General features: G+C 43.7%; 1 protein-coding gene across 3 annotated transcripts in view; it reads right to left on the bottom strand.

The window, feature by feature from the left end:
- BMPR1A (bone morphogenetic protein receptor type 1A) overlaps nt 1–22,777 on the bottom strand; it is a 132,011-nt gene that overhangs the window by 98,258 nt on the left and 10,976 nt on the right. The window contains exon 2 of one of the 3 annotated variants that reach the window (XM_040320527.1): nt 18,516–18,644. The exons of the other annotated variants lie outside the window; for them this stretch is intronic. The gene's annotated coding sequence lies outside the window, so the exon portion shown is untranslated. The remainder of the gene's footprint in view (nt 1–18,515; nt 18,645–22,777) is intronic. 3 annotated transcript variants of the gene reach the window in all.

The following is a 22,777-nucleotide window of genomic DNA, read 5'->3' as shown; positions in this document are numbered from 1 at the left end:
ATTGAAATTTGGCAGGAACCAGCTGGATTTCCATCCATCTATGGGCAGGCTGGTTGTACTTCAGTTTTTTACCCGATCACCCTTTCACTGTATATATTGTATTTTGCCCGGGAGGAAACCGCCCTGATGATAAACAAAATAGCACTGTGGGAGGGCTGCGATGATGGGGGAATCAAGCAATTTTCTTTTATTCAACTTGTGTATGGCCTGACTAAATTCACACTGTGGGTGTGTGTGTGTGTGTGTGTATGTGTGTTGGGGGGGGGGGGGGGGGGGCAATGAATGGGCTGCTGTACCCTTGCAAACGTGGCCACTGGTAAACCAGCATAGTGCACACCTAGGCTTAAAGTCCAGGACCCTACCTGTCAGGTTGTTATTGGATTAAAGATTTATCTTAACTTCTTGTATATCAGGCGAGTGTCAGGCAGCGCAATAAACACAGCAATAGCAGTCATTGTTCTAATAGATTGGGGGCTAGAAGCTTTGCTGCATTTTTATCACCGTTTTTCCATTGGGACGATTTCCCTTAACTTCCTGTCCAGGAAACAAATGTCTGCAGGAAAGGAATTCAGCCTGGGTTCAGACTATTGCCATGTTGGAACCAGCGCCAGTTCCTGCATCACACGTCTCTCGCAGGCAGTTCACACTGCCCTCTGAGAACCTTTGTGGGTGTCAATACAATATTAAAGTGGATGTAAAGCCACTCTCATCCTTTCTAAACTACTGCCATAGTGCTGATCTATAAGGATATACATGCCTCCTGCATGTATCCTTACCTGTCAAATGTCTCCTCTCTTTCTGTTAGAAGAACTGAAAAACTGCAGATTCTGTGGATGGATCTGTTGTCTGGAGCTCTGTGGGTGGAGTTGTGATGTCAGACTCCCCCGCCCACCTCTACACGCCCCTTGTCAACATGCATTTTCTCTTGTGTATTCCTTACACCAAATTCTGCTATGATCACTAACATCCAGTCAAAATCCAGAAAAGTAACCACATGTCTTCAGAAAAGGAGTGGGGGTGGGAATAAATAATGCCTGTCTCCAGGCTAGTGCATGAGATATGTAAATAACCTGATGTTGCAACTGATCAGGTGACCTCAGACACACACACTGCATTAGAACAATCAGATCACTTGAGCTTCTCATTTGCCCAGCTCTCACTAGATACATCCAACCTAAATCAGATCACTTGTCTGTGTAAATTCTGCTTTCTGTTCAGTGTGAGGAGAAAATTAATGTATATTGCAGTGAAAACACAGAACTGTGGATCACACCCCATGAGAAACATCCAAAGCATAGTAAATGCAGCCAATCCTGTGAGAGTTGAAAGGGAGGGGAGAGGGATGTGAATTGTGAACTTTTTACACAGGATGTGCCTCTGTCTCCAGGCTAGTGCATGAGATATGTAAATAACCTGTCACTCACAGCAAGGGGGCGGAACGGACTAAGGTTTTTCTCTGCAAGTCCCATTTTATTTCACTGAACAATAAAAGAGGATTTCTCAGAGCTGGATTAACTCTGTGTGGCAAGACGTGGCACAGATGATAGGAAATCTTATACTGTACATTGTGACATCAAAAAATAAAAAAAATCTTCGGGTTTACATCCACTTTAATGACACCCCCAGATAGCAGTGCGAACTGCGAATTTGGACAGGGACCGCGGGGAAAAAAAAAAAGCTCCTGCACCTTTTATGCGAATTCAATGCGAGTTCAGCCATACAACCGATTTCAATGGGCAGGAGCAGTACACACACACCGCTCCAAAGATGCAGCTAGCAGGATTATTTTTTCTGTCCTGCCAGTGCACCGCTCCAGTGTGAAAGCCCTCAGGCTTTCACACTGGAAAAACAGCAGCCGCTGTTTCAGGTCGGGTTGCAGTCGCTATATTTAGCGCAATAGCGCCTGCAAACCGCCCCAGTGTGAAAGGGGCCTTATATTACAGTTTACCAATTCTTATATGCGATGACAATATTCGTTTTTTTTAGACTTTCTTCTTTTCACCTGGTGATCTTGCCAGTAAATGTTTTTCCAAAGAAAAAGCTGTCCTGCAAATGTAGCAATTACAGGTATGAGACAAACCATTTAACACTGGCACACAACAAAGGGAAAAAAAGCCAAAATGTATAGTTATTTTGAGTTCAATACCACCAAGAGGCAATTCTCCTCAAAACATACAAAGGCATTCTTCTGCAGTGGTTTTTTACAGAGCAGACCCGATCCTCTTTTCCCCAGCGGCGCTCCTCCCCCCTTGCTATTGGGGGCACTGGTGCATGCTCGATCCCAAGCTTTACTTTACGCGTCTAACAGAGCTGCAGGCTTTTTACCTTTACGCATTGAATACACAAAGGTAAAAAAAAACTTCAGACTTTACAGCCACTTTAAACACCACAGCAATTGCTTATGATAGACAGTGCTTTAGGACCCCTTTCACACTTGTGCGACCGAAAAGCCATGTGACTGACATGACTTGAACCAATGCCTGTGCAATCTTGGTGTCTATGGACCTCAAGTTGCATCAAAGTCAGTCAAAGTAGTGCAGGGACTACCTTGAAGTTGCAGATATTAATACTCATTGGAAATCATGGGGTTTGACTTTGCTGTCCCAAGTCGCACAATTGTGAAAGGGGCCTTACACAAATAGACAGTTAGGGTTTAGATCTACTTAAAAAACAGATGTTTAAAAAGAAATAAAAACTGCAAGGCAATGGCATGTGCTAGCATGCATTGCATACTAGCACATTATCAAATACTCATCTTGGGAAAAAAGAGCCCTCCAGTGCTGTAAAGTCACCACTGAGAGGGCTGACACGTTCCTCGTCTTTCTTCCAGGTACGCAAGCTCCGGTGCTGCGATTGGTCGGATCCGCAATGACGTCACTCCCATACATGCACACAGGAGCACTCTGTCCTGGCACAAAGCTCTGGCAAGGTATGCCAGACCTTCAGAGTGCATATGCCAGTGATATCACGGGCTGCATGCAGGGGAAATCTCTCTTCAAAGATGCATGCTTAGGAGATATTCATTTGATTATAGGAATATCTGTAGCTGAAAATTACTTAAGCAGGGTTCAAAACCGCTTTAAACTGTAGAAGCTACAAGTTCAGTCTGGGATGAGTTGAAGTGTGCCAATCGAATTTTTGGTAATGCACCATAAACAAGTCTGTAGCGTTAACAGCACATTTGGCAAGAGTTTATCAAATTAGTGAGGTGGAAAGATCACACCTCCCAAAAAAAAAAAAAAAAAACCTTGGAATGTGTCTGGGCTAGAGGTCGACCGATATGGGTTTTTCTCTGGCCGATACCGATGCCGATATTTAGAATTTGGGGCGGCCGATGGCCGATATATGATGCCGATTTTTGCGGCCGATATTTTAGGCCGATTTTTATTTTTTGGCAGGTGCCACTGGATGGCCTTGGCAGGTGGCACTAGTTGGCACGCTAATTGGCACTGGCAGATTGCACTGGATGGACCCAATTGGCAAAAGCAGATGGCACTGATTGGCAGGTGGCACTGAATGGCACTGGCAGGTGGCACTGGTTGGCACGTGGCACTAATTGGCACTGGCAGGTGGCACTAATTGGCATGTGGCACTGGATGCTACTGGCAGGTGGCACTAATTGGCAATAGTTAGCACTGGCAGATGGCACTGGTTGGCACTGGCAGGTGGCACTAATTGGCAGGTGGCACTGGATGGCCTTGGCAGGTGGCACTGGGTGGCATTGGCAGGTGGCACTGGGTGGCATTGGCAGGTGGCACTGGGTGGCATTGGCAGGTGGCACTGGATGGCACTAGATGGCATTAGCAGGTGGCACTGGATGGCGTTGCCACTGGCAGGTGGCACTGGATGGCGTTGCCACTGGCAGGTGGCACTGTATGGCATTGACAGGTGGCACTGTATGGCATTAACAGATGGCACTGGATGGCATTGGCAGGTGGCACTGGATGGCATTGGCAGGTGGCACTAGTTGGCATGGCATTGGCAGGTGGCACTGGATGGCATTGGCAGGTGGCACTGGATGGCATTGGCAGGTGGCACTGGATGCTACTGGCAGGTGGCACTAATTGGCAATAGTTAGCACTGGCAGATGGCACTGGCAGGTGGCACTAATTGGCAGGTGGCACTGGATGGCCTTGGCAGGTGGCACTAGTTGGCACTAGCAGATGGCACTGGGTGGCATTGGCAGGTGGCACTGGATGGCATTGGCAGGTGGCACTGGATGGCGTTGCCACTGGCAGGTGGCACTGGATGGCGTTGCCACTGGCAGGTGGCACTGGATGGCGTTGACACTGGCAGGTGGCACTGGATGGCGTTGACAGGTGGCACTGGATGGCATTGACAGGTGGCACTGGATGGCATTGGCAGGTGGCACTAGTTGGCATGGCATTGGCAGGTGGCACTGGATGGCATTGGCAGGTGGCACTGGATGGCATTGGCATTAGCAGATGGCACTGGCAGGTTTCACAGCACATAATGTAGCGGATAATGTGTGAAACTCTCTATACAGTTTCACATGGTGCTGCAGAGAGCAGAAAGAGGAGCTCAGATTCATTGCGATGTTGAAGGTGGGCGGGACCCGGGTTGGGTGGGGCTCAGCTATCCACCAGCCAATGGGATGAGATCATTGGCTGGATAGCTGCTGAGTCCCGCCCACCTCCAACATCGCAACGAATCTGAGCTCCTCTTTCTCTCTGCAGCAGTTGTGAAACTGTATGAAGAGAGAGTTTCACACATTCAGCTATATTATGTGCTGTGAAACTGTGAGAGCAGAGAGAGAGAGAGGAGCTCAGATTCATCGTGATGTTGGAGGTGGGCGGGACCCGGGGTGGGCGGGACCCAGCAGCTATCCAGCCAATGATCTCATCCCATTGGCTGGTGTTGGACAGCTGAGTCCCGCCCACCCCGGGTCCCGCCCACCCCGACATCAGTCCGACAGCTCCATTCTCCTTCACACACACGGCACTGCTCTGCAGACAGTGTGGAGAAGGGAGGGGGAACCCCATGTTCCTCCTTCCTTCTCCACACTCTGCTGATGCAGATCTGCTAAATATCGGCCACATTTGGATAATAATCGGCCGATGCCGATTTCTCCAAAATGACTGAATATCGGCCCGATATATCGGCCGGCCGATATATCGGTCGACCTCTAGTCTGGGCTACTGTTTTTTTTACGTAGATTAATCGTAGAAGCCTCTCTGATTAAGCACAATGTGGGTGAAACATGTCAGAGGGGTTTGACCGATGGGCTGAGGTTTGAGCTGAAGCCAGGTTTTTCATTCACCTTACACTAGAGGTGAATATAGTGTTTCAGTATCATGCTAGGATCTGCCATTGCCAAATAAAATGTTAAAAAGGTGCAAGTGCCAAAGCGGACTTTCCTTGCAGCAAGTAGAGTCTGAAAAGTCTAATCCCCCATTCTGCATATTTGTTCAAGGTCTTACAGCCCGCCCAACTACAAGGTTTCTTTGTGGTCACAATCTCCACCGCCCCTCTGGTCCAGTTCCACAATGCAAAACCTGGGCCTAGGGAGTAAAGGATTCCTGGGAAAAAATAAATAAAAAAAATTGTACCAAATAACCGCTTTTAAAAATAACTATATTTACATATCCATTTCAACTGGTCAGTGGCTTTACTTGAGATGAGTATCACTACAGAGAAGGTCAAATCTGGGAGCTTATTCTGTCGTCTAGCACTTGCTTCTCTTAGGCAGGCCATACACGGTACAAATTTCTTTCCTGCAACCCAAAGCCATCCCTGCTGGGAGAAGACTGATTATTGTAAGAATCTGGCAGACTAGTTGTACCCAAGCTGATCACCCAACTTGATACATTCAGACTGCCCTTAACGGTTTTACCTTGGCCGGTTCAGCAGGATTTGAACCGTGTATGGCTGGCCTTGGTTTATACTCCGATATGCTTTTAGATTCCCTTTTACGCAAATGACTCGAAATTTTGAATTTTTGGAACCAAAAAAAGGTGTTTTTTTGTAGTTTTTGCCGTAAACACACACACACACACACACACACACACACACATATTTGGATTGCCTGAGCATGCATACAGTATATACTTTGAGGTTTTGAAATAAGGGCATAAAAAAAGCTGTATTTGTAAAACTAGGAACTTTCACAAAAAAGAAACATTGTTTACTACAAGGGGGGGGGGGGGGGGCTCCTGCAGAAAATCCTTTTATAACCAGGATATTATATGGCACCATACAGGGTCAGTGAGATTTAGGAATGTAAGCAGATAATCTTACACATAGTGCCCAGCTTTCACCCAGCAGACCATGACTAAAACTAATAAAAAAGGTACCTGAAATGTCATCGTACCTTGGAATTCTTTCCCCTATGCCTTTTGGCAGGCATTTAACTTCATTCATAGCTCAGAATTCTTGGGACTTGAAGATCTTTCAAGGCAGGTTTGAGGCACACAAGCCAACAATGTTAGGGGTGCAGATGGAATTTCCAGTCTACTTGTGCTGCAGAGCTGGCGTTCTGCCAGGAGTCAGATATACAATATGTCTATATGATCCTAATAAATGTGGCCTGTATTCACTGAACAAAACAGCAGTGATACCCCTTCTCATCAAAAATATTGAATAAAAAAAAAAAAATAGCTTTACTACAGGGAGTGCAGAATTATTAGGCAAGTTGTATTTTTGAGGATTAATTTTATTATTGAACAACAACCATGTTCTCAATGAACCCAAAAAACTCATTAATATCAAAGCTGAATATTTTTGGAAGTAGTTTTTAGTTTGTTTTTAGTTTTAGCTATTTTAGGGGGATATCTGTGTGTGCAGGTGACTATTACTGTGCATAATTATTAGGCAACTTAACAAAAAAAAAAAAAATATATACCCATTTCAATTATTTATTTTTACCAGTGAAACCAATATAACATCTCAACATTCACAAATATACATTTCTGACATTCAAAAACAAAACAAAAACAAATAAGTGACCAATATAGCCACCTTTCTTTGCAAGGACACTCAAAAGCCTGCCATCCATGGATTCTGTCAGTGTTTTGATCTGTTCACCATCAACATTGCGTGCAGCAGCAACCGCAGCCTCCCAGACACTGTTCAGAGAGGTGTACTGTTTTCCCTCCTTGTAAATCCCACATTTGATGATGGACCACAGGTTCTCAATGGGGTTCAGATCAGGTGAACAAGGAGGCCATGTCATTAGTTTTTCTTCGTTTATACCCTTTCTTGCCAGCCACGATGTGGAGTACTTGGACGTGTGTGATGGAGCATTGTCCTGCATGAAAATCATGTTTTTCTTGAAGGATGCAGACTTCTTCCTGTACCACTGCTTGAAGAAGGTGTCTTCCATAATCTGGCAGTAGGACTGTGAGTTGAGCTTGACTCCATCCTCAACCCGAAAAGGCCCCACAAGCTCATCTTTGATGATACCAGCCCAAACCAGTACTCCACCTCCACCTTGCTGGCGTCTGAGTCGGACTGGAGCTCTCTGCCCTTTACCAATCCAGCCACGGGCCCATCCATCTGGCCCATCAAGACTCACTCTCATTTCAGCAGTCCATAAAACCTTAGAAAAATCAGTCTTGAGATATTTCTTGGCCCAGTCTTGACGTTTCAGCTTGTGTGTCTTGTTCAGTGGTGGTCGTCTTTCAGCCTTTCTTACCTTGGCCATGTCTCTAAGTATTGCACACCTTGTGCTTTTGGGCACTCCAGTGATGTTGCAGCTCTGAAATATGGCCAAACTGGTGGCAAGTGGCATCTTGGCAGCTGCACGCTTGACTTTTCTCAGTTCATGGGCAGTTATTTTGCGCCTTGGTTTTTCCACACGCTTCTTGCGACCCTGTTGACTATTTTGAATGAAACGCTTGATTGTTCGATGATCACGCTTCAGAAGCTTTGCAATTTTAAGAGTGCTGCATCCCTCTGCAAGATATCTCACTATTTTTGACTTTTCTGAGCCTGTCAAGTCCTTCTTTTGACCCATTTTGCCAAAGGAAAGGAAGTTGACTAATAATTATGCACACCTGATATAGGGTGTTGATGTCATTAGACCACACCCCTTCTCATTACAGAGATGCACATCACCTAATATGCTTAATTGGTAGTAGGCTTTCGAGCCTATACAGCTTGGAGTAAGACAACATGCATAAAGAGGATGATGTGGTCAAAATACTAATTTGCCTAATAATTCTGCACTCCCTGTATCAAAGGATAAAAGGCATGCTGTGTTATGATGCAATTGTGGAAATGACAAAATTCATTATTTTATTGTATTTTTTTTGCCTTCATAGGGAATCACCCGGGCAAGTGAAGAGTTACTATTTAATGATCAGCGATGCTCAAGCTTTATAATATGTAAACATTTTAAGGGAAGAGACAGACCAGTGAACAAGTGAAAAGGGGCAAAGATTCCAAAAGCAAGACCATTATTCACAAAAGCATTTGGAAATGTAAGCAATGATTTATATGGAGCCAGTCGTATGAGGACCACTAGCTACTGTCAGACTAACATATAATTCCCTGGTATGTACCAGAGACGATAAAATCTATGCCAGATAACTCACAAAACATGCTCAGCAGTGGATTGCCTTCATTTTGCTACAACTATAACCAGACAAAAATCTAGTTGTAAGTGGTGTACTGTCAAATGTTTAATTAGTGGCGCGTGGTTCAGTCTACTGGATAATAAATAAATAAAAATTAAGTACTACAAAACTATTCAGATAATTGTATTACTGGGGGGGGGGGATGCTGCTGTACCAACAACCCGATGTAGTACAGCGATCTCCCCTGCTGAACGATTGTGTTCTGACAGGGGAAGGCCTCCCCACCATAACACTATGGTCAGCCCTCTCAGGAACAGGCTGAGAGAACTGATGTGGAGTCAGTTGGCTGCTGGTTTCCCAGCATGCTCATCCAGAGGTCTTGCCATACACATGGGCCAAATATCAGCGGTTTTTTATTGAACCAGTCAATGTCGCCTGACATCCGCCCCATGTGTACTAACAGTGGAAGTCGTACTCCCATTCTATAGCCCCGTACACACAATTTCCATCAAATCCGTGGAATTTTGTGCGAAGGGCCTTGGCCGTGAACTTGTTCTGCATACAGGCCGCAGAATTTTTCAGCCATCATACATGAAACAACATGGGTTTTCTGCTCTTTAGCACCACCCTTTGGGCAACTTCTGCCAATGTTGTCTTATGTTTAGCATTTGAAAATTTGAGCGCATGCCGTCCCACATTTGCTGTCGGAAATTCTGACAACAATCCGATGGAGCGTACAAATGGCCGGATTATCCAACAAAAACCCTGCCATCACACAATTGTTGTCGGAAAATCCAATCGTGTGCACGGGCCTTTAGTCTATTCGACTCTATAAAGCAGCGGTATCAAGTTGGAATTCACGGAAAACCGGTCGGTACAATTCTCTTCAAGCAGGAGGTCTAAATTGCATGTTTGCGCGATGACCAAGATCCACCACATCACCGCCCCCTGTATATCACAATCCCATTCTTAAATCAGCAGCAGCGGCTTCTGCCCCCCTTCACATTACAACCCCCTCCCAATCACAGCGCCCCACAACGCTGCACCCCTTCACATTACAGACTCCCGCAGCTTCTGCCCTTTAACTTCCCTTACCTTACTCAAGTACACAGGGCTGGAGACACAGCAGCATTGGATAAAGGGAAAGATCAGGAGCTGCCATAGATAACGTTTCAGGTAAACAAGCAGGTGACTGGTTGCTAGGACAACCCTGCATTCTAACAACCAATCATCAGCTTGTTAATATGAAAAGTTAAATCGAGCAGCTCCAGCTCCTGTGCTCTGCTGTGATAATGACAATGCCAACCATGTCCACTCCCAGAATCAAAGTACAGCCCAAAAAATGCAGAATTGCTGATCATCTGTGTAATGGAGAGCCATATCTAAAAAGGAAAGACCAGACTTCCTTGCTCAAACTCAAAACCAGCTGTGACACACCCTTGGCTTAAGCATACTTCATATCTGTGACATCACACTTCCTTCCACTGAGTGGACACCAGTGAGACAAATCCATATGTATAATAGATGAATGCGCTTATTGTGCTCTTGAAAAGATATACTGATTATCACATGTTTGAACCAGATAGAATGTATTTAAACGCAATTCTAACTTAAAGCGGAGGTTCACCCTAAAAAAACATCTATGTACCATTACATGCCGCATACTTGCGTCAGCTACAGTATGCTGGTATTTTTTTTTCCCCCTGTACATACCGTTATATAGTTCATTTTCTTTTCTTCCTCCCGCGGGGAATAGGCGTTCCTATGAAGAGGCGTAGATGATTGACGTGCGGAAAAGGCGCATCACGCGTTCCAAAAATAGCCGATCTGGGACACAGCGCTATACGGCGCCTGCGCACAAACTAGGAGCCGTGCAGAGCTGACTGCGCAGGCGCCGTGTCCCAGATCGGCTATTTTCGGAAAGCGCGACACGCCTTTTCCGCACGTTAATCATCTACGCCTCTTCATAGGAGCGCCTATTCCCCGCGGGAGGAAGAAAAGAAAATGAACTATATAACGGTATGTACAGCGATAAAAAAAAAAAAAATACCAGCATACTGTAGCTGATGCAAGTATGCTGCATGTAATGGTACATAGATGTTTTAGGGTGAACCTCCGCTTTAACCACTTAAGGACCACCTAACGACGACATACGTCGGCAGAATGGCATGGCTGGGTACAGGTACGTCGCCTTTAAGAGCCCAAGTGTGGGTCGCGCACGTGACCCGGTCCGAAGCTCCGTGCCCGCGGGACCCACTCGCCGCCGGTGTCCTTTGATCGGTCACAGGAGATGAAGAACGGGGAGATGTGTGTAAACACACCTTCCCCGTTCTTCACTGTGGTAATGTCACTGATCGTCTGTTCCCTGCCCCCTTCAGTTAGAAACACACATGAGGTCACACTTAACTCCTAAACTGCAATTGTAATTTTCACACTAATCAGTGCATTTTTATAGCACTTTTCGCTGTAAAAATTACAATGGTCCCAAAAATGTGTCAAAAGTGTCTGATGTGTCCGCCATAATGTCGCAGTAACGGGGAAAAAAAACGTTGATCGCTGCCATTACTAGTAAAATTAAAAAAAAAAAAAATGGCATAAAACGATCCCCTATTTTGTAAACACTATCAATTTTGCGCAAGCCAAATCGATAACCGCTTATTGCTTTTTTTTTTTTTTTTTTTACCAAAAATAGGTAGAAGAATACATATCAGCCTAAACTGAGAAAAAACAATGTTTTTTTATTTCCTTTTTGGGGATATTTATTAGAGCAAAAAGTAATCAATATTGCATTTTTTTTTCAAAATTGACGCTCTATTTTTGTTTATAGCGCAAAAAATAAAAAAACGCAGGAGTGATCAAATACCACCAAAAAAAAGCTCTATTTGTAGGGGGGAAAAAAAGACGCCAATTTTGTTTGGGAGCCACATCGCACGACAGCGCAATTGTCAGTTAAAGCGACGCAGTGCCGAATCGCAAACACTGGCCAGGTCCTTTACCTGCATAATGGTCTGGGTCTTAAGTGGTTAAGCAACACTTTTTGCCCTGAAAGTTTTTTTTTTTTATGCTTGAGAATTACGAGATTTGTAAACTGCATCTGCAGTTTCTCTGCTTATTATTGTAGTTGCTGTACGCTTCAAATTGCTGTGGCTGAGTGAAGGTTTCACATCTTGCCAAAATAAACTTTAGAGCCGTTTGAGACACCGGGGAATGATGGACCTCCCCAAGAAGTATAGAATATTAACTCACCAGTTTCCAAATTGACAAAAACCTCACAGGCCACTGGTTAGAAATAGAAGTGTTAGTACAGAGCAGATGAGTGGATTTCTTTTAAAGATTTGATTATACATGTATCGGAGTCATTTCTGCAACCATTGGGTATGTCCTAAAAAATAAAAAAGGATGATGATTGGGGGACACTAGAACCCCTATCATCTTTGTAGTGTTGTCTGTGTCCCTGTTGCCAATTTTCTCTCGATGGGTGGAGCGACGCGCTGACGTCACCTCGTGTAACAGTTCGTTTGCCCAGAAGGATGAGTTTGTCTGTTCGTGCGCCCAACGACACATCAGACTTTTACTAACGCTACTTTTGTAAGTGTGACACTTTGTTTTTTATAATAAATATGAAAGGTTTTACACTATTTGGAGCATGTATGTTTTATATGTACACCCAACCATTGGTCTGACTGGCTGTGAGGCGATCTGAAGGGTTCCGCATATTGGAATCAAGCTGTGCTTTTATTACACACATTCCCTGATCCTCTGTCATGGGGGATCACGGTTATCTGGCAAGAAGCGATTTCTTCTAAACTGGTGGTGGATTCAGCACAGTTTTCTAATAGCGTTTGGAGACACCATTGCACATTTGGATGGACTTTATTGATTTGAGCACTGGTGGATGTTTTATTGATTTACAATTGTTGGACTTTAACAATTTTATCAACACAGGTGGACTTTATGTTTCAATATTTATACAATTTGTTTGTTTTTTAACACTGGTGGATCACATATTGATTTTGTATTGATCACATGTTGATTTTGTATTCATTTAAGTATGACTCACAGGTTTAGCTCGATTCTATTTTCTTTAAACCTAAACAAATATGAAGATCAGATGTCGGACGTTCCTCCGACTATACTAGCTACATGCTTGATTCAGGTTGGTCAGAAAGTTTCCCACAAGGTTCTCTTAAGTTATACAACAGGGGTGCCCAACCTTTTGAAGCACAAGGGCCACTTAAGTGACTTGATAACTGGTCGTGGGCCACAATAAACGGAGCGGGCGGATGGCAGGTCCATGTCTGCTCTGCGGACACAGCCCACTATACACAAGTCGGTTTACATCTGCCACTCCTTAGAGGTCAATGGAGGGTCCAATTGGGTCAGACTAACCGTGTGAAAGGGGCCCATGGCCGCTTTCACACTGATGCACTGTGGTTTACCAATGCAGTGTACCTTTGGCTTTCCTGCACTTTACAATAGACTTCTATTATATTCTACAGGTGTGGTGCACTTTCAGAAAGCTCACTAAACTCACAGGTAATAACAGAAGTCTATGGCTCAGTGCAGGTAACTCGCAGGTGCGCTGCATCTGCGGGTCAGTTTGAAAGCAGCCCAGTAACCACTGCAGAACAGATATGCCCGTATATACACTGAGATTTTAGTAATAAACTGACCTTTCATAACAGTATTCTATTCCATCCCAGAGCAGGAAGTCACAGGCCGCATGTGGGCCCCAGTTGGGCACCCCTGCTATACAAGGTTGATTATTTGATAATTCACCAAAGTGACGTTTGTCAACATCCCCTCACATCATACAGGCCATGGCAACTTTCTAAAGCAACTAAACAAGATTGGGGGCAAACCGTTACTGTAGCTGCTGACTTTAAAAACAGATATTTACCACGCTGTTGTATTGCCACTGCAGGTTTCAGGCACTGCCATTGGCTCGCGCTGCTGTCAATTACATCCAATGACGCGGCGTGCCGGGGGGGGGGGGGGGCGAGCGATACAGTCTGTAGCTATAACCGATGGCTGTATTTGACGGGAGCGCGCCTGCAAGAACTAACCACCATAGGAGAGAGCTTCCCGTGAAGGGGGTTAGTTCTTGCGCGGAGGAGCCGAGACAGCCGCTAAGGGACCCCAGAAGACCAGGATTTGGGGCCACTGTGTGCAAAACGAGGTGCAGAGTGGGAGGAAAGTATAACATGTTTGTTTTTTTTTAAAAGGGAACCTTTAGTGTCCCTTTAAGGGCTGAAGCTAAGGGAGCGAACAAGGAGGAATTCAATTGATTGAAGTTCCACTTTAGCCTGCCAAAGTATTTGTATTTTATTAACATTTAAGATATCATGGTGGTAATGTAGAAAAAACGTTTTTTCTAAACCAGAATTTAATGAATTTGTTAGTTCGGTCTGGAGTTTAATTCACCCAAGGCCTCCTTAATTTAGAAAGGTGGGTTATTCTTTGCAGTGGATATGGAAAAGAAGCGAGTTTTGACCCCACACCCCCACCTATTTAGATGGAATTTCACCTACCACCTCTTACAACCAATGCGTCTAAACCCCTCCACACCAAGCACCCAACCATATCCTCTTCGCTGTTACAATGCATCTAATCAGAACGCATATTTAAAATCAAGAGTTCAAACAGACACATTGCATCTGGAAGTAGGACGTCCTGATAATAGGTGTAAACATCTAGAAAAAATAAAACTGCGCCATATAGGTGTAAACATTCTGTGCAGCCCATAGATGGGTCCTTTTTTTCCCCCATTCAATTAGCAGGTTACACAGAAAAAAATGACGAGTTTCACATCCACACCCTGAGGGGGTAAGAGAATCCTACCCATTGAGCTATTGTATTCTGACAGCGAGGAGAGTTGCCTGCCATCAGAATACAACGATTAGTGTTGCAGACTATAGCCTGCAGTGCTGATCAAGTAGGGGGAAATCTGACAGGGCAGTTGTACAGAAGTTGGTAGACTGCCTTCTTGTGTTCTGTCAGCGGGGAGCCTTCCCTGCCAGCACGATAAAATGATTAATGTTGTCAACATAAAGCCAGCATCAGTTACCCTTCAGGAAAAACCTGGTTTGTACACAAGTCGATCAATGAATGAACTTCTGTACAACCAGGGTGCCCATACATGGATCGAAATTTGGCTGGTGTCTGCTGAGCCAGGCGGCTTTCAGTCCATGTATGGCATACATACCAGATGTCAGAGCATAGAGTAAGGTCTGTTTGTATCTTGACTGGTTCAGTGGGAGCCGGCCAAGATTCGAACCGTTAATGGGCAGGCTGAATGTACCAAGTTGATCAATCAACTTGGGTACAACCAGCCTGCCAGATTGTGCTTGCTATAACTACGGTCTTATCCTGGCTGGGATGGCTTCCCCTTCACGTCCCCACAGGGAGCAGATGATTGTTCGGAAAGCGGGATTCTCCACGTTAGCAAAGTCTGTGTTGATGGGGGAATTGCGTAAATGTCTGTCCTGCAACCCTTGGCCACGACCTTCCTTTGGCTAGATTAACACTTTCTGCAGTGGTATCACCACTATCACCAGAATAGGAAATTATAGAAAATCTCCTCGGAGGATAAAAGACAGCAATAAAAATCTGACATTGATTTTACAAGTTAACTGCATCCTGTGGCTCTACCTTTCTGGGTTATCCTATTGCTGCTGCAGTCATGTAGAGCAGGGATCTCCAAACTACAGCCCTCCAGCTGTTGCAGAACTACATGTCCTATGAGGCATTGTAAAACTGACATTCACAGACATAACTAGGCATGATGGGAGTTGTAGTTCCTGAACAACTGGAGGGCCATAGTTTGGAGACCCCTGATGTAGAGGTCTAGTAATGTCATCGATTTAAAATGCTGACCAGTTACTGCTGCAGTATGTGTGTGTTGCGTCATCACTCACCCATGCACCATAATGTAGTTTTCAGCAAACAGTGTTACATTTACTCAGACTTGTGTGAAAGCAGGCACAAACCTAGCGAAATAGGGAGAGCACCCTTCACCAGACTTGGGATTCTGGTGGTACTAGCAAAGATAGATATGGGGGGGGGGGGGGGGCACAAAACACACTGCAATGCTGCATTTTAAATCAAACTGGACAATTGTGAATCATTCAGAGGCAAGGACCTAGCAGTTGTTATATTCCATTGCAAAGGAGCTTTAAACGTAGACCTAGGTTTTTAGAATAAGGATAGCAAAAACAAAACTCATGGGATCATAATTTGAGGCAACTTTCCATTTACATAGCAGACTCCTTCAAATTGGGAATTGACCTTTTGCTCCTTTAAACAACTCAAGGAACTGCCTGATCCCCACAGAAATGCAAGGTCAATGGCTGGGAAAAAATCAATACAATATGGCTTAGGACACTCTTTTTGGGAGGAGGAAAAAAAAAAAACACAGCATGTGTATGGAATTGAAAAGAGCTAAAGAATGTGAGAAACAGATGTTAAAAGTGACTGAGAACTAAATACATTCATATGTGCAGGTTTATGAATTTTAACTAGTTTTTTTCCAGGGAAAATGGGCAATTTCCTCATATATAGGGCATTTCTAGTTCCACACAATTAGAAAGTTTGAACAATACAGTAAGCGGCAATGAACAACTTTTAGCAGCTGATAAGGTTTGACTTTATAAAAACAGTTGTGCTGGCCAGATTTGTTGATAAGCACTTTAGATAAACACGTCAGTGCAACAATATTACCTCCATTTGCAGCACTCCCTTTATTAATGGCCATTTGGCAGGCTAGCCAAGGATGTGCGGGTCAGCTCCACATGTTGCAGTGAGCATGTGTTCTACTGTGTAAGGAAAGGGAACCCGAGGACTCATTCACACTGCACAGCACGGTGTGCACGGGGGTGCGATGCAAAAAGTGCCCTGCCATGGCATTGCTTGCTTTGTTATTTTAAATCACACAGCAATAAAATGCCTACATCATGTACTGAGCTGGTGTGAACAGGCCCTGTACAAAGCAAGGCTTTTGCATTGTCTGTGTTGGGCAACAAGCACCAAACATAATGGAGTCAGGATTTGAAACAGATTTCCGGCAGAGGGTATGCAGTCAGAAGCCTTGCTGCAAATTCATGAGAACCCTGTGCCATCTTCTTTGTACTTGCCTCTTCAAATTCAAACTTCTACTCATTGATGTGGCAATCCAACTAGAAGTGGGAATGGGTACCCGTCAAAAACCGTGACAATTGATAAAGGAGGGGGGAGGGTGCAAACAAGCAAAACTTTGTTTTAATTTCCTCTGGAGCAGATATGAGATACATTTGAACTTCTCTGTCTATAAAATCCAGCCACTTCATAGGAGGCATTCATCGGTACTATACTCACCTTGGCTCCTGTGATGCGGTGTCCTGGAGCTCCGTCGACATCTTTGGGTGGCCAGCTTCTGTGTTTCGCTTGCCAGACATTTTTATTGGCCAGGCGGGGGAGAGCATCATTCCCACACATGCCCTGAAGTGCAGTTAGCTTTGGCATGGCTGAATTTCTACAGTGAGCCCCCTGCAGGCAGGTAACTTAAATGCATTAGAGACAAAGCACGTCTCTTCTGCAATAACAATCCTGCTAGTTAGCCCATCTAACTAAAAAGTCCCACATTGAATATAAAAACTCTTGCTCAATTACTACATATTATACCAATATTACTGGTATTATGGTAGATTTGTGTTCTTGTTAAGGCTGCCAACAGCCCGTATTCCACACACTCCCTATTCATAGATATCTACTGTTTAGACCCAGCGCTGCAAATATATAGGAGGTATGCTTGCCACAGTTCTGTCCACGTTGGGATAGATTCAAATACATCTTACTGCATACCCATTGGAAGAGAAAAAAAAAAAAAAAAGGCAGGTAAAAAAAAAATAAAAAATAAAAGTGCATTCATTATTTTCTTGGAAAGGGTGCAGAGCATTGCACCTGTGAAGAGCAGATTGTAGGTGCAATGACAAGCTCCTGCAGACTCTCAGTAACTCCCTGTATGAGGAGACAGGTACTGAAATCCAGCAAGAGTCAATGAATGATGATAGCGCTTACCAACGTTTGTCAAAAATTGAAAGGAAAATCTACTTTTGTTGAGCTGGGAGGTTATGCCAACAGGACCATCCATTGCTCCAATTGTAAGCCCTATATGGCAGGCTTAACCAACTACATTACAATATATTTTGCAATCAGGCTATTAAAAAAAAAAAAAAAAAAAAAAATATTTAAAACAAAACTGGGTGCAAGGCTTCATTTATATGTTTGCGCATGCATGTGGGTAGAACAGACCATTGGACAAAGGGAAAGTCTGACCCCTTTTTGTGACGTAGAGCCATATTGAATCGCATGGTGCTGCAACACCATATGGTTTAGCGAGTGCAAAACTGTGGGGGTGCAATTGAGGGTCTGGAAATTTTGCCATTCGCACAGATGTGAACCTTCACTTAAAGTGGCCTTTTTTTTTTTTGTCCATTTAATTATTTACCCCATTACAAATGAATACTCGCTGTTTAGGTGTTAAACATCCGCTGTCCGTTATCTTTCACAAGGATAACTTTTAAAAAGTGCAGAAGGGTGTTTCCATTTTGCTTGTGGGCAAGTGAAGCCCACAAGCACAGATTTCCTGGATGCAATGAGTGCTTTTCTCCCAGCATTCACCGCTTGTTCCCCCGCATTCTCAGTGTTTACAGCGCGCAGCCGCACATCTCTCTAGATTTCGCTGGGCAGCGTTCCGCACTGTCTCTTAGGAAGCATGACACTTCGCTCCCAGGAGACAGTGCGGTGTCGGGGAAAGCTGTAAACACGCCTACTCCCGTGGGAGCGATACACAGGAAGTAACACTTTGAACACAATAAGGCATTTACAGCGCAAAAATTATTGATGGGCCATTTGATCATCTATGCAATGTACTGAAGGGGATATGATTTAGTTGTGAATTTGGGTGGAGCTCCTAACCTGTACAGTTTAGGAGATATTCACCTTGCATGCAGCCACTGACGCCAGCACTCTGAAAGTCCAGCGGATGCGTCTGACCAAAGGACTCCATCACGCATGCGCAGGAGGGACATCATCGCAGCTCCGGCCACTCACATCACCGATGCCACGAACCTGGAAGAAACGCAGAGGGAACAGGTTGGCTTCCTCAGCGGTGACCAGGAGGCTTCATTCAGTATTTCATTCGGTGCATACTAGCTCATTATGCCTTTGCCTTAAAGGTTTTTTAGTTTTGTTTTTTTGTCAGGGCATACAACCGCTTTACCTGTGCATTTTACACAAAGTTATAGTTTATTTTCTTTATATTGTGGTTCTTTACTGCCAAGTCTAACATTCGAAATTAGGTTGTTTTCATCCCTGTATAGCTTACAGAAATGTTCAATATAAATCCAGAGAGCTGGTTAATACTATTGAGTTAAACAACCACATGCCTTTCTGTTAAAAAAAAAAAAAAATTCTCAATCTGCCATTAGAGTTATGAGGTGTAACATGGTACAAAGGTGATGTTTGAGCTTCTATCTTGGTTTAGGATATGGTACATAAACCACGTTGGTTGGTGCCAAGTAAGAGCTAGCATTTCATGCATGATCGAGTCTCCCAGCTGTGACAGGATCACAATAGCATAAATAGACCCCAATGGTGTCATTTAGTTATGTCATTGATACTTGTGGTTTATTATTAGGATTTTAAAAAGGAGAAAAAAAAACATATGAATTTTTGCACCATTTTTCTTTTCAGAAACAAATTTTTAAATCTCTGGTTGACCATGTTCAAGAAAGGCAAGTACAGCTTTTTAGGGCCTGTTCACACCAGGTCCGGTTGGACTGTACTGGGCAACTATTCAGCGCAGTCCCACCACAAGACAATGCATCATACCTCGTCTTCTACCAAGCCCGTCCACTGAAACAATGTAGAGCATACAGTCCATCACCTCGCACCACACTCCAGCCAGTAGATCTTAATGTCACTTTTGTGACCATTCAAAAAAGTTTGCAGAAAAAAAAAAAAATAGTGCAAAGCATCACAATCAGTGCATGGGTACTGCCAACATCCTACCACAAATGGGCATTCTAGGAGCAGCCACTGGTGTTTACAGCCCAGATGGTACGGTTTGACTGATAGAGCTGAATTATCACTTTGCAGTATATGGCCCTTGCTCCTAAATGCATGAAATATGAATTCTACATGCTGTTGTATCAACACACCAGAGTAATGTTTGCGCTACAATGGGCTTGTGGTCATTTGCTTATTTAACTTATGCCAGGAGGCATTAAGAGTCTACTCATTACAAGGGATTTGTACTCTTCATCTGAGTAAGTCTGTGTACCTTTCCCACCCTGGAAACCACAATTACCGATTCAGGTTGAGCAATCCGCTGCATATTTAGCCATCTGAAGTAGGGCTGAAACAACGAATAGACAATCGATTATGCAAAGAGTTGACAGCCATTTTCAGAATCTATTAATTAGTTGGTCAGTTAGTTAGCTAGTCTGCATACATAATGCATTATTTGTTTACAGATCAGGAAATACAATGCAGCACACGTATAGCAGTTCATACATGTCAGTAAGAGAACTTGTGACTGTGGGAGAAATACCTCATGGGACATGTAGTCCAGGGCAAGAGAAGGAAGGGATTCTAAAAGGCATCAGCATCTGAACCCAGAAAAGCTAGAGATAATACAAGGCATTACAATTAAACTTAAAGAAGTTGCAAAGGTACATTTTTTCCCCCTAAATAGCTTCCTTTACCTTAGTGCAGTCCTCCTTCACTTACCTCATCCTTTCATTTTGCTTTTAAATGTCCTTATTTCTTCTGAGAATTCCTCACTTCCTGTTCTTCTGTCTGTAACTACACACAGTAATGCAAGGCTTTCTTCCTGGTGTGGAGTGTCGTGCTCGCCCCCTCCCTTGGACTACAGGAGAGTCAGGAAGCCCACCAACACACAGCTCCTTTATCTGCAACGTAGAGACTCTCCTGTAGTCCAAGGGAGAGGGCGAGCACGACTCTCCACACCAGGGAGAAAGCCTTGCATTACTGTGTGGAGTTACAGGAAGTGAGGATTTCTCAGTAGAAATGAGGACATTAAAAAGCAAAAATCGAAGGATGAGGTAAGCGAAGGAGGACTGCACTAAGGTAAAGGAAGCGTTTTTTTTTTTATCACTTTTATTCCTATTACAAGGAATGTAAACATCCCTTGTAATAGGAATCACTGTGACAGGTCCTCTTTATGGTGGAGAGATGTGGGTTCAATAAGACAAACCTTTACAACCCCTTTAACCGATTGCCAACCAGCCGCCGCAGTTATACGGCGGCGGCTCGGCTGCGTGAGATTACATCATCTCGCGAATCAACCAATAGGGGCGCGTGCATACAATGTCTGTTCATACAATATATGAATAGCGATCAGTCATTTCCCCAAGTCAGTCCACCCCCCCCCCTTCAGGTAGAACACACCCAGGGAACATACCTAACCCCTTCCTTGCCCCCTAGTGTTGACCCCTTCCCTGTCAGTGGCATTTTTATAGTAATCAATGCATTTTTATAGCACTGATCGCTATAAAAATACCAATGCTCCCAGAAAAAAAAAAAAAAAAACGCTGATCGCCGCCATTACTAGTAAAAAAAAAAAAATATTAATAAAAATGGCATAAAACTATGCCCTATTTTGTAGATGCTATATCTTTTGCGCAAACCAAACGCTTATTGCGATTTTTTTTACGATAAATATAAAGAATACGTACCGGCCTAAACTGAGGAAAAAAAATAGTTTATATTTTTTTGGGGATAGTGCAGCAAAAAAAAAAAAAATTTTTTCAAAATTGTCGTTCTATTTTTGTTTATAGCGCAAAAAAATAAAAACCGCAGAGGTGATCAAATACCACCAAAAGAAAGCTCTATTTGTGGGGATGCCAATTTTGTTTGGGAGCCACGTCGCACGACGTGCAATTGTCAGTTAAAGCGACAAGTGCCGAATCGCAAAAAGTGGCCCGGTCATTGACCAGCAATATGGTCCGGGGCTGAAGTGGTTAAAACGAAAGTCATTTCAGAATGAAAACCATAAAGTGTCCGAAAATAAATTTGGTCAGTAAAAAGTTTTCTATTCTGCCTTTTCGAATTTTCCCATCACTGTGGTCAACAAAAAAAAGTCAGTTTGACCCCACTAACGATTAGAAAATCAAACAAATGATTTAAAAATAAAAATTAAGAAAAATTTGTTTGTGTATGGTGTAGGCATCTTTTGTAAAGCTACCTGCCTATGACAAGGGAATCTGTCATAAGATTGCATTACAATATTACTGTCTGAAAATCTGCAAAAAAGATTATGTCTTTTTACTTTTTCTTTAAATAAAAATGTTGATCTCAGAGCCTGATGATATGTACCAAATTTCCACCTCTACTACATATATCTTCCGTTCTTCTCAGAGTGGATGATGGTATACAATTGGTTCCCCAACCATATAGCTGGATATTTATATTTACCACTGAGATATTCACAAATACATTTTCTTTGTTAAACTTTACATAGTAACTAAATCGTACACCAAACGGAGGTTTAACCGGTAAGTCCATTAACCTCCCTAGCGGTAATCCTGAGTGTGGCTCGGGGGGAATTTATTACCAAGAGTGGCAACCCTGAGCCACCCTTGTCCCCAGGATCCTGTGATGTTCTCCTGCAGTGTCCACCAGCTGTGTCCTCCGCTCGAGCCATCACTGTGCCAAATGACAATTGCGCGGTCATGCTACACTGTACCCAAACAATTATTTTTTTACCATCTTGTACCCAGAAATAGAGCTTTGTTTTTATGGTATTTGATCACTGCTGTTTTTTTTTTATTGCGCAAAAAAAAAAACCAAAAAGACCGAAAATTTTGAAAAAAGGACGTTTCTTTGTTTCTGTTCTAAAATGTTGTAAATAAGTAAATTTTCTCCTTCACTGATAAGGCAACACCGATAAGCATTGATAGGCGGCACTGATGGGTATCACAGACAGACATCTGGCAGGCATTAGTAAAGAACACAGACTGGCAACATTTGTGGGCACCGATTGGCATATTTTGGGCACCGTGATATCCCTGGCGGCCATGGGGTGCATACCTGGTAATCTATGTGTGGTAGGCATTCCTGGTGGTCCAGTGTGGGCATCCATGGGGGGCTGTCCCAATAAACAATTAGCACAGACCACCCCTCTCAGACGTAAGTGAGAAAAAGCCAATAAACGGCGCATCCCGTTTACACCATGATTG

Source organism: Rana temporaria, chromosome 8, assembly GCF_905171775.1.
Source record: "Rana temporaria chromosome 8, aRanTem1.1, whole genome shotgun sequence".
Lineage (NCBI taxonomy): Eukaryota > Metazoa > Chordata > Amphibia > Anura > Ranidae > Rana > Rana temporaria.
Note: the sequence above shows the minus strand (reverse complement) of the source record. Positions and strands in the feature narration are given on the sequence as shown.